Raw genomic sequence first — 13,322 nt, forward strand, 5'->3', positions numbered from 1 at the left:
GGCTATTGTGACAAGTGAGACAATCTGTATAAAATCCCTAAGGCACTTCTTGACACATACTAGGTGCTCCAAAAGTATCAATTCTTACCTTTTCTTTTCCTTTCTTCCTTCTCAAGATGCAACGTGGTTCTGAGTAAAGCGAGGCTAACTGGCTCACGAAAATCTACCTGCAGAATTGGCTTCGTCAGCGATTAACGCTATCTAAATATCCGAATATCTATATGTGCCACTTATTGGTTATGTTGCCTCGGACAAGCTACACAAGTTCTCTGTACCTCAGTTTCCCCATCTGCAAAATGGGGGAGCAAAGGGACCTCACTCACCTGGTCATTCTGCAGATTACGCAAATTATGTTAACTATGTAACTTGCTTGATACAGTGCCTGGCACATGTAACCACTACATCTAAAGGCTTTCTATTATCATTATTAAAGGTTATCTATTATCATGATTACTCTGCCCCTTGGCTGAACTCACTTTTCCAAAGCCACCTCTCAGGAGGGGCTCATCTGCGTATACATGAATTTGAGAAAGCCGAAGATCCAGAAATGTTGCTCACGTACTAACAGAAAACAGGTGACATATTTTACCAGGCCCTAGTGTGTTTCAAAGTACTCTTCACCTGTCTCTAGGCTGGCTCTCAAGATTGTTTGGTCTAGTCTTCTCAAGCGTTTTGGTTTAATTGGAATGAGAGACAAAGGTTAAAAGAGGAGAGAGGAAAAGGAAACCCTATCCAGATATCCGAGTTAAAGATCTGCTCTGCACTTGGTGCGTCCACTCATTTATCCTCCGAGCATTTATTCAGTGCCTGCTGGGTTCCAGGCATTGGGTCAGGCACCCGGGGTGAACGAGTCATTGTCTTCACACTCTGATCAGGATGAGAGACACATGAACAGAGAGTTGTACAGGACTGTGAGTGGGAGGGTGGAGATTTGTACAAAAAATTTTTTTATTTTTATTTTTTGGACAAAGAATTTTCGAGAAGACTGAGAAAGGATACCCAAAGCAGCCTGGAGTGTGTGTGTGTGTGTGTGTGTGTGTGTGTGTGTGCGCGCGCGCACATGGAGTTTTCCCAGATGAGGTGACCTACAGCTGAGTTTTATAGGGTAGGTAGGATTTTCCTGGGCAAGAAAAGGGAGAGGGCATTTAAGGCAGATGGACCGGCTCAAAGGCACAGAGATGAGAAACAGCCAGTTATGGGCAGGGACCAGAGGCTGTCATGTGCAGCTAAAACATAAAGCCTGAAGCAGCGTGGAGGGAGATGAGGTGGGCAGGGTAGACACGACCAGGTCACAGACAGTACCATCTTTCGGATGAGAAGCCTGTGTCTCGTTCTGTTAGTGACTAAAGAACTTCAGGAGCAGGGTTTACTTTGGTGACCGTGTGGAGGATAGACTTGGAGGGGGAAAGACTAATGACACAGACCACTTAGGAAGTGATGGCAGTACAACAGAATGAAGATGGTGAAGGCCTGATGTAGGGGCGGCGACAGGCAGACGGCCAAAAGAAGGGGTGGATTACTCAGACCCCTCTGTGAGAAAAAGTTGTTAGGAAGAAGGGCGTGGGGTTGGACGGAATGCAGAACAGAGCAAGCTTGGCTTGAAAGAAACTCAGGTGAACGGTGGTGTTAGCAGCTGAGGAAGAGGCAGCTCCCTGGGGGGCGTAACCGTGAGGCACACGGGTGGGGCGTTTGGGCACAGATGTCCAGCAGGCAATGGGATACGTGGCTAAAGGCGTAGATCTGGGTCTCATCGATCCAGAAATTGTGGACAAAACCTGAGTGAATGAAATAGATCAAGAAGACTATACAGCAAGGAAGCAAAGGTGGGACACTGAGGAGGGCCATATTTATGGGGTATGATGGAGAAAAAGCTACCAGTGAAACAGATGGAGACATAACAGAAGAACCAGGAGAGTGCTCTGTTCTGGAGTGCATGGGGGTACAGAACTTCCAGAAGACTAGTGATCAGCACCATCGAATACAGCAGAGAAGCCTCACATGATCTCAGAGAAGTCATACTGCGGAGGGCCGAGGCGGGAAGGTACACGGGGACACAGGGATGGTGAGACGCCTGAGAAGTCTGGATGTGAAGTCCAGGAATTAGAGGTGCAAGAGGGAAGGAGCTGAAGTGATATAGGAGAGGAGGCAGAGGATGGGGCTTCCATGCTTTGGAGCCATACAAGGCTTAACTAGATGCTCAGCTTCCATTCAATTGTGTGGCCCAGAGTAGATCATCTCACCTCTAAGCCTGTTTCTTCATCAGTAAGGGGAACATAATAAAAGCTAGACCATAGGGCATACAGTAGGTGCTCAATAAATGGAGCCGGAGGAGGACGCAGGGTCATAGGAAAGGTTTTTTTCAAAGATAGGTAGACCAGAAGTGATAGGGATGGATAGGTAAATTCAGACACCAGCCCTAGTATCATCAAACGGTGTCATTCAAGGGCTGCTCACTTCTCTTGCTGAAACGGGGAGAAATCATGAGTTTCCTAGGCCCTTGCACTTGATGACAGGAAATGTGTCGGTTACAGGATGTGACAGCGTCCGTAATTGTTTATTTAGGAAGGCACTGTGTCTGTGTGAAAATCAGGCGGAAGTTCAGGGACAGTGGAGAGGAAAGGTCACAGCGATAGTCTGGAAGTGATAAGTACAGTGAGAGAACAATGGAAAAAACGGAAAGAAGATCAACCATGAAACAAGGTCCCGGGGAAGGAAGGAGAGGCTGAGGCCGAGGGCTGACTCTAAACAGCACGAGGGGCCGTGAGACACCCACACAGCCTCCTGGGAAAGTTCCCGAGGGAGCAGATTCTCACCCTGGGAGGCAAGGGAATGATCTGCCGTCACCGGGTTGCCCGTTGGCCGTGCAAAGAAAGAGCTGGAGGGCGGAATGGCTGATCTACATATAGTTAATGGTAGACCTAGAGCTAGAACCTGGATCCCTTGGCTCTTTCTACGGCATCTGTTGGGTTGAAATGAGTTAAAAATGGAAGAATTCGCTTGTCTTGTTTGGGTGAGTTCCCCTTATGGTGATCACTTCTTGATGGACTTGAATTGGAAAGAGGAAGCCAAACTGAGAAACAAAACGCCTCCGGTCAGAGAAAGTAGCAAATTTGGGAAATGCTGCAGGCTTCACCGTTATATTTAGGGGGCCACCCTTTTGTACTACACACTATTGGAGCTTATTAGCGAGAGTCCTAGTGTCTCAGCACCAAAAACAAAACCAAAAACAATAAGTTACCGAACAGCAACTCCTTTTACAGATGAAGACCTCAGTTTGCCAAGCACGCAGGGAATCCATGGCCAACCTGAGGCTAGAGCGGCAGTGCTCGGACTCCCAGCGGCAGGGGCAAGCGCGGCTCTGGCGGCTTTCACTTGTGGCTCTAAGTAGCTCAGAAGGCAAACGGGGAAGAGATAGGAAGCTCCTTGTCCCATTCCCCTGTTGCGTCTCAGGGCAGCCTTTGGAGGTGGCCGTCCTGGCAGTGTGGTGTTCCGAGAGGGGTATCTAGATTGACCAGATAAATTCAGCTCTTTGCTTTGCTGCTGAACACCCGGCCTCTGTGAGCAAGTGTGTGCTCTTTGTCAGTTCCCCAGGGAGGTGAGAGGAGACAGGAGCTGCAGGAGTCCACGGCCCATCCTCGGGCATCCGGGGATTCACCACATGACACAATGAGACCTTCAGATCCTTTTAGTGGGGCCAGCCAGCAACTCACCTTTCTCTGCTACCTGGCCCAGGCAACATCTCTGGCCCTGCCTACCACTGGCTGCTGTCTTCTGATTCTAATGTATTGCCGGGATCTGCCGCTCAATAAAAGCCACAAAAACGCGAGCTAGGAAATCCTTCCTTCCTCTAGCCACCGCCCCCTCCTCCAATCTCCCAAACCAAATAGATGCCTTTTGAAGTTATACAAGGGGGAGGGGGGCTTCCTTCCCCACCAGCATGGCAATAAAACTGCGGCAAGGTTGGCTTGGTGCCTTTGATGGCTGCCTCTGCCATTTGTTCAAGCTCAAAACAATGAGACCTTAAAGGAAGAGAGGAAAGAAACAATGAAATAGGATGTTAAGTGATGCCTCAAATGCTTTTGTGCTCCCAGCTCCGGCTGAGTAACCTCCACTCAACAGGCTGGACAAGTGGTCCTGATGCCAGGTTCTGAAATAGCAGACCCGCGGCCACCCTGCCTCCACCGTCACTCAGAAAAAAAGCAGCAAAAGGGCTAGGGACTCCTTTTGGCAAAGGCAAATGCCCTCATATGCCCTTGGGTGGTAATATCCTATTCAGAGCAAGGTGCCTGGAGGCTGGAGAGGAGTGGACACTGAGCATGTCTTTTGGCGAAGTCCAGGCATGGGTGGGAGAACCCAGGATGGGGCCGCAGCACATCAGACGCTGGGAACCACTGGGCCCACCATGCCAGGTCCCAAAGCCAGCATGCCACTCTTGATGGTTAGCATCCCAAATGCCCAAATTTCACTGATCTGTCAAGAATTCAAACAAAAAGGGATAAGAGAATACAAGCTTAAAGGGATGCTGTGATGAAAACAGCTCTGGTAGACACAAAGCTTCTGGAGCTTGGAAGCACTATTGCTGGGAAGGCAGAGGCAGCTGAGGTATGGAAAATGATCAGGGGGAGAGAAGGCCATGGAGATCGGGGGCGGGGGGGGGGTCAAGCTCAGGGAACAGTCCGCTTTTAAAAGGCTGGCATTTAGCCCACGTTTTACTCCAAGCCCTATCCTGTCCTCAGTTTCATGTAGTTCTCTTACTGCCCCATTGTCCCCCCCACACCCCCCCCCCCCCCAGAATTCCCCTCTGTCTTACTTTCTTCCAGCTGGTGCCTATGAAGGGAACTTGCAACTCCCACTCCCTAACCCCATTTTGCTGGCATTTTGGCTATCTCCTTTTGGTTCTCCTCCAGCACGGAGATGGAATTAAATTAAGCACACACTCCTACAGTCTAAGGAGCAACTGCGACACTGGGACACTTTGCCTTGGATCTCCATCACTCTCTTTCCCGAACACGTTCTCTCTGCTGTCTTATTTGCTGCCTGTCTCATCTCCCAATCAATAGGTGCTTCTGGGAAAGGTGCTCTGGCTGGCCGTGTTTCCTCTCCCAGGGATGTTTGCATCTTAACAAGGGATTGAGCCTTCTCACAAAGAAAGCTTTCTTACTTAACGATATTTTAGACAGAAGCAAGATGATGGTGACCGGGAGTGGGCGAGGCTTTCTGATTTTCATCCCTGCATTTTTTTTTCCCGTTCTGTGATTCCCCATCCAAACCACTTCTGGCCCCAAACCTGGTCCTCCCCACGTTTGCCTGAAGAAAGTGAACAATATCATCGTCCCCTTACAATGAAGTAAGAAGCCTGAACACCCTTCCCATGACCTTTTTACTCGTCCCACATCCAAGCCATAGGCCCAACTTGTCATTCTTCCTGTTCTTTGATATCTAGGCTCCAATCACTGCTGTCACCTTGGTCCATGCCATCATCACTTCTCACCTGGAACAGCTCTTACAAGTCACTGACTAGTCACCAACTCTTACCTGCACTGGCCCTTATTCCACGAGCAGCTCACCCTCACACAGCAGCCTTTCAAACACCCGTCACGTAACGCCATCCACTTGCATGAGACCACTCAGGCCTTGCATGCAGAATAAAATCCCAACCTCTTACTATGGTGATATGGGTTGAACTGTGCCCCGCTAAGATTTAGATGTTGAAGTCCTAGCCTCTGGTGGCACAGAATGTGACCTTATTTGGTAACAGGGTTGCTGCAGGTGTAATTCGTTAGGTTATAACGAGGTCATTGTGGAATAGGCTGGGCCCCCAATCCAACATGGCTGGTGTCCTTATAAGAAGACGGCCATGGGAAGACAGGGAAAATGCCACGTGATGATGAAGGCAGGTTGGAGTGACACAGCCACAAGCCAAGTGACACCAAATATTGCCAGCAACCCACCAGAAGCTAGGAGTAGGCAAAGAAGGATCCCCTACAGTGGGATCCTGGCTCGGCCGGCATCTTAATTTCAGACGGCTGGCCTCCACAGCTGTGAGACAGCAAATTTCAGTTGTTCGAAGCCACCTGGTTTGTGGCACTTGCTACAGCAGCCCAAGGAAGCCAAGACACGTGGCTTCTAAGAACCTGCGTGAGGAGGACTCTGCCCCCTCCACTGAGCTCATTTGATGAGCTGTCCACATTGTCTTTTTCTTCAAGTTCGAGAACACAGGAAGCCCACACTGCCTCTAGGGCCTTTGAGTGCACTAGTCCTGTGCCAGGGACATTGCTCTTTTACCTCTTCACGTAATTGTTCCTTTTGGTTTTGCTTTAAATGTCCGCACTTCAGAGAGACCTTTCCAGACCATCCAACCTACGTAAGTTCAGAGCACCCTGCTTCTTTCCTTCACAGCATCCATCTCAACCTAAGATTATTTAATATTGTTAGCTACTTTACTCTTCCACTAGACTATTGGCTGTATCAGGGCATGGACCGTTAAAAATGGGATTGCTGTATTAAGCCGAGCTCGCAGTCATTGTCTTGAAAGAGTTAGTTCACCAATACATCCTTCTCACAGTGCTTGGCACATGGGAGGTACTCAATAAATATGTTTTCAGTGAATGCTACACTCAGGGCACATCTCCCTTAAATGAAGCCAGGAGCACCCACTATGAAGCACAGAAGGGCTACTCAGCGTAGGTGACTCCAGGCCTTCATTGGAATTAGGAACAGAATCGGAAACCAGGCCTCTAAGACTTAAAACTCATGCTTTTTTTTTCACTCTCATGCTAAGACTAGCAAGAAAATCTGTTCATATGTCAAGTTTTTATCAAGCAAGTCACGTTTTTAAAGTACCGAGCAGGCTGGCCACTTAAAAGGAATCCTGAGGCAAACTAATTCGCAAAATGCGCAACAACTCCCGAAGTCGTAAGTTGTGAAAATTCAGCTTTGTGCTTAAGAGGTGGCTGGTGTCGAGGCACACCCACGGGTCCTGCCTCTGGAGACACAATGGTGCTTATCTGTACCACCTGCTCAGAGGTGGATGAATTTTTCATATAAACTCCTTGCCTTCAGTCCACTTTCAGGGTTGGATGCCAAATACAATGATCTGTTCCACAAAACAACCCACCAGTCTGTCTGGTTTGAAAGCTTTCTTTCTTTCTTTTCTTTCTTTTCTTTCTTTTTCTTTCTCTTCTTTTTTTCTTTCTTTCTCTTTTTCTTTCTCTTTTCTTTCTTTCTCTTCTTTCTTTCTCTCTTCTTTCTTTCTTCCTTCCTTTCTTCCTTCCTTCTTTCCTTCCTTCCTTTCCTTTCTCTCTCTCCTTCCCTCCCTCTTTTGCCAATTTGGAAATCTCTCAGCATCTCCTTCCTTCCTTCCTTCCTTCCTTCCTTCCTTCCTTCCTTCCTTCCTTTCTTCCTTCCTCTTTTTCTTTTGTCTTCCTTCTCTTTTTTTCTTTCTTTCTTTCTTTCTTTTTCCTTCTTTCCTCTCTCTATGTCTCTCTCTCTCTCTCCCCTTCCCTTCCTCCCTCCCTTCTCTCTCTCTCTCTTTCTCTCTCTCTCTCTCTCTTTTTTTTTTTTTTTTTTTTGCCAATTTGGAAATCTCTCACATCTCATCGATTTCATTCTCTGGGGAAAATGGGATCTTCAGTTCACCTCCACAGGGGCAGAGGACAGATGACTTAGCATGGCCTGTCCTCGTTCTCCATGCTGGGCAATGATTCACATCCACGGTGCCCCAATCCATCACACCTCTGAGTCCCCTCATATGCCTTCCCTGGTGCAGATGTGGGGGGGGAGGAGAAATGAGTGGCAGATGTTCCCTGGGATGTGGCTTTCAGGCGAGGGGAGGCGGCAGGGTGGGGACGGCCCTACTCACACTGCCAATAGCTGCAGTCCCTGCCCTTGAGGGAGCCTGTGGCTGCAGGGCTTCCAATGGCCTGTGTGACTCTGTGAAATAATCAGCTCTAGGCTGAGAGGAGAACAGCCTGTGGTTTCTCAAATAAAGACAGCAGCTGCTGAGAAAGGGGCTTCCAATATCTAGGCTGTAGACTCCATGGAGCAGGGATTTTACCCGCTTTGTTCACTGTCGCATCTTCAGTACCTAGAATAGTAGGGCTTAGGCATCTTTGTTGACTGAAGGAAAGAATGAATGAATGACCGGCCATGCTTCCCACCAACCATAAAAAGCAGCTTCGATGTGACGAACCCTTCCTTGAACCAATGGTTTCTTCCCGCTCTGAGCGCATAGCTCTGGCCACCGTATCACCCACCTACATCAAGCAGGTTGAATCTTGGTTCAAACCTCTCCTGTCATTCACTGGCTGGAAGCTGCCAGAAGGTAGCGGCTTAGAGCTCCGCTTACAACAACCATCTCTTTCCTTGATCCCCCAAATTGAAGCGACCCAACCACATGCCCTGAATTGGAGTTCAGAAAAAGTGGGCTCTGTGGCTCAGTGCAGTGCTTTGCATAGAGCAGGCTCCGGTAAACACTTGAGAATGAGGGTGTCCAGACTCCTGGGTGGGATAAGGACACAGAGCAGAGAGCACCACAGTCTCAGTGCTCTGCTTGTCTGCCATGTGGGGACAAGCAAACAGCCACCTCGGAGGTTAAGCAAAGAGGAAAATAATACAGTAAACCTTGCATTGGCTACCACTTAGAAAACACTCGCCCAGTGCCAGGCACTACGCTAATGTGCATTACGTATTTAACAGGATGTTGGACAGAACTTTCTCTGCTATCCCAACACTGGCAGCTGGAGCACAGAGCTGAGGCAGAGAGGTCTTAAGTTTCCCCAGACGTAAAGACAGAGCCCACAGCTGACCCGACACCTCCCTCAGGACTTGGCAAAAGGCCACTGAATTGGCTCTGCCCACCCCTTCCCCTTCTCTCTCCCCTTGCTCCAGCAACCCCCCTTCCCAGTCCCTAACACAGAGAAGAAGAGAGGGAGGGGTGCCTGAGTTGTTGAAGAGTGGGATTTTTGGCCTTTCCCACTCCTTTCATGAAATAAAGGAAAGAAGACCTTTCTCTCACCCCCACCAAGCCAAGCGAAAGGGGAGCCAAGACAACTGCTCAGAAACATGGGGCTGCCTCCGAGAAGGGCCACTGGCATTCCACTCCCAGATGACAGTCTGCACCCTCCCTGGTGCCGCCATCAAAATGAGCAGAGCAGAGTACTGAGAGAGTCTTTAAGGGAGCCAGGGTGAAACCCCAACATTTCGGGAGCATATGAGAACACAGGGCTTCAAGTCTGCTGCTTCTTGCCAGGCAGGAGGCTGCTGGATGGCTAGAGCCAGCTAGCTGAAGAGGGATGGCAGTGCAATGTCCCAATGCCCCACTCCTTCCTCCAGGTACCTCTGGGCCTCCAAGGGTATCAAAGAGGAACCCAGAGGCTCCCATGGCTACACAAAGGAGAATGTAAAGGTAGAGGGCAGGAATGAGCCATAAGGTGCCCAGGCAGCTTCTGGATCAAGCAAGGTGATGGGAGAGGGGCTGGAGAAATGGGCCTGGCCTAAGGGAAATATAAGTGCCTCTCTCTCAGAGGGTCCACAGTGACTACAGGCTATGTCAATAGAGTGAGTGACAACCCCAGACACTTCTCCTCTTCATCCTCCCTGACCCAAAACATCAGAGGAGTTGAAATGTAGAAGTGGGCCAGGGTGGAGGTGTCCCAGAGGCAGGCCCCGCATCTCCAGTGGTACCCCCAAGAACCACGGTGGAAGTTTGAGATTGGTGCTTTCAACTCGATGGACAGAATAGCTTTAACAATAGAGGCTGCCAGGAAATCATGGATTCTGTTCAAGACATCAATCAGTTTAAGGCATATGCCCCAGAGGGGAGGGCAGTCAGTGTAAGGCTTTTGGAGACAGTGAGTCAAGAACAATAAAACTGTCCCATATACTGAGTCCAGACTGCCTAATGAACTAGTTGCACGTATGTTATGTCACTGCATACTTATGACAGCCCTGTAAGGTGTGATACACAACCCCCAGTGAACAGATGAGGAAATTGAGGGTTAAGAAGGTAAAATAACTTGCCAGAAGAAGTCACACAGGAGTAGGAATCAGTGCTCTTAACTTTTGCAGAACACTGTCTCCCCCATTCCTCCCTGTGCACTGAGCCCTGGACGTGTTTGCAGGCAGAAGCCATGGGGGATTTAGAGCATGGATTCGGGGCAAGACAGCAACAGATTTGTGTCATGGCACCACGGCCTCACACCTAGGGATTCAGGACAAATGACTTCATGAGTCTGGGCTGAGGTGCTATGAGGGTTTAAGAACACTTTTGCATATGGCTGGCAGGTAACGTAGGTATATTTGACTAATTCTTGCAGCCATTTCCTTGAAAGCCTAGCTCAAGGTGCACCCTTCTCCCTTGATCTCACATGGCACCAGTAAGACCTTCTCGAAGGAATCCTTTATCTGCAACACTTGGCACTTCCCGTGACCTGCTCTGCATGTGTTTAGTGCCCTTTCCATTGGATTACATCTCTCCTTAATTAGACTCTAAGCTACTTAAGGGTGAAACCAAATCCACTCTTCTCTGTGTTCTAAAGCATCTAGCCACACACATTGTAAGAGCTAAATCCTAAAGCAATTCAATCTATGCTCTGCTGACATAATCACCTGGGTTTTTTTTAATTTTGCAATGTTTATTTATTTTTGAGAGAGACAGAGCACAAACAGGGGAGGGGAAGAGAGAGAGGGAGACACAGAATCGGAAGCAGGCTCCAGGCCCTGAACTGCCCAACACAGAGCCTGACAGGGGGCTTGAACTCACAAACCATGAGATCATGACCTGAGCTGAAGTCGGACGCTCAACCAACTGAGCCACCCAGGTGCCCCTGACATAGTCACCTGTTAAACAGCTGGGGAGACCTGAGGCCTATGGAAGAGAAAGATGACGACAATGATACTGAAAAGAAAAACAATTAATTTATTGAGCACTTACTGTTTGTCAGGCATGGTACTAGGTGCTTCAAATGCATTCTCTTGGGGACTCCTTCCATCAACCCTGGCTAAAAGGTTTTGTTTGTTGCTGGGTCAGTTAGTTGGTTGGCTTAATTAAGAGTTATTAAGAGCTTACAGTAAGCACGGACACTGTTCAAAGTGTATTCAATATGTATTATCTCATTCAGACCTCACTGAAAGGCTATATGATAGATACTGGCATACCCATTCTGTAGGTAGAGACATAGATAGGTTACATAGATTGTTTAAAGTCACAGAGCTAGAAAATGACAGATCCAAGATTCAAACCTTTGAAGTTTGCCTCCAAAGCACAGTCTTAATCCTTGTGCTTTAGTGCTAACAAGTTACGGGACTTTCCAAAGAGTATGTAGCTAACGATTGACAATACGGAGGCGGGATCCCTCTGGCTCTAGAGCTCAGTCAGCTCCAATACATGGTAGCAGAAACAGGACTCCAAGCAGCAGTTCATAAACACAGCACTTGTTTGTTTCAACCTGTGGAGCCCTTCCCTAGGACAAGATGTCATGGGGCCCGCTTCTAACCACTTGTATTGTCAACAGGACAAGCTCTCCCCAGATCTAGTGGGAGGAATGGTAAGGCTTTGGATGTGACACCCAAGGAAATAGTCCCAACTTTCAACTGATCAGAAATCAATTAATGCCCCACTAAAACCTAAGTGCTATAATACAGGAATATTACAATCCCAGAGGGCTATCTCTGATATCCTCCACTAACATTCCCAGAGACTCAGTCCCTTTCTGAGATCTGTTCTCTCTCTTTCTCCCTGGCTGACCTCTTTCATCTTGTAAGCCACTCTCTCTGAAAAGGTGCTCACCTAGCTGCCACCCCTGGGATCTATAGATCTAGCCCAAGGGTCCCAGTGGCCTCTCTCTCAACAATGACAAGAGTCCTGCCATAGAACCCAGCTCCACAGAGCCCAGCCCAGCACCTAATGGCCAATGCAGTCCCATGTGAGCCAGAGCGAAAAACTGGAAGGGCCAGTCACTTGAGTTGGACTGAGTCAGACACCCTACTCAAGAAACAACAGGTCTGATGTATAGGGTGACTTTTTAACTGATTGGCCTTACTGCTATGAGCAGACAGGATTCCAATCTCTCCTGGACAATCAGCCAGGGCTTTCTTGAGAGATGCTGTACCCTATTCTTGCAGAATCCGGAAAAAGAGCTAGAAACCTTCAGAAACTCTGGCTGACTGTGATCATCCGGATTCACATAAAAGTCAGGTGGGATAGATAAGCGTGGCAACGCAGACGATCATCAGTTTATCTGAAAGAGTCTTCATTTGAGTACAGGGCTCCCCAAAATATGATTTAGCTTCCATCAGCTGTTCACAAATGTGTGTAAAATAAGGCATTTGGGGTTTTTTTTGGCTTTTGTTTTTGCTAGAATTAGTGTAAAGCTACATTCTTAGACCCAACTAATCTTGCATAGGCTGGTTGATTTTTCTCAAAGACAAACAGGAATGATCTTCTCTTGGGAATCACACTTAAGTCCAGTATTGACTTCCAATGATTGAATGGATAGAAATCTACTCATTTCTGAGTGCAACCTGCTCTCCAAAAAACACCACTCAAAAGCAGTTAGCTAAATGTTACCATTTCAGTGGAGGATTCTTTTGTTCTTTCTCTAATTTGACTTTTTTCCCCATCTAGTCTAGAGGGTAAGACTCTGTCTGATGCACTGATTTGGATTAAATGTATCCTAGTCTCTTCTGCTAAAAAAAAGAAGTCACAATTCTAGAATTATCCCTCAGTGGATGCAAAATTAACTCATTGCCTTTGCCTCACCAACAAAGTTTTGGTCTGGGGCCTGCACTCATTTTATTATTCACCACCGAGCACAGTCATGTGTGACACTCTAGGGTTTTCCTGAAGAACTCCATTCATTTCCCAGGTACCTTCACATAACCCCACGGGGCTCATCCTTCCTTCTGCAGCTCATATGTCCCCTAGATAAGAGCTGTTGGGGACAAGCTTTTACTTCTCAATAGCGGTCATGGAATTTTGACTTGGTGGCATAAATTCCTTACATCTTGGATGTTCCCTCTGGTTTCAAACATTAAGTGTTTTGGGCCTTAGCCCCTAGGACCTGCGTGAGTGCTTATTTATGAACACAGTAAAGCTCACAGTAATCGCTCAAGGAGGTGCTATCGTTGTCCTCATTTCACAAATTAAGAGTTTTAAACTTAAGACCGTTGAGCAATTTGCCTAAGTGGCAGCCATTAAGTGGTAGCATAGAGTCTTAAGCCCAGGTGTGCTTGGTTCCAGAGCCTTGGCACAGAACTCTCTCCATCTCCTACTGCAAAAAACCTGTCCACCCACGAAGGGGTGGGTCTAAAAGCACCTTTGG

General features: G+C 48.0%; 1 protein-coding gene across 7 annotated transcripts in view; it reads right to left on the bottom strand.

Annotated features, from left to right (window-relative positions):
- Positions 1 to 13,322, bottom strand: part of SLC8A3 (solute carrier family 8 member A3) — a 143,407-nt gene that overhangs the window by 87,788 nt on the left and 42,297 nt on the right. The gene's annotated exons all lie outside the window — the stretch shown is intronic.

The sequence above is a fragment of the Acinonyx jubatus genome, chromosome B3, assembly GCF_027475565.1.
Source record: "Acinonyx jubatus isolate Ajub_Pintada_27869175 chromosome B3, VMU_Ajub_asm_v1.0, whole genome shotgun sequence".
In the NCBI taxonomy this organism is placed as follows: domain Eukaryota; kingdom Metazoa; phylum Chordata; class Mammalia; order Carnivora; family Felidae; genus Acinonyx; species Acinonyx jubatus.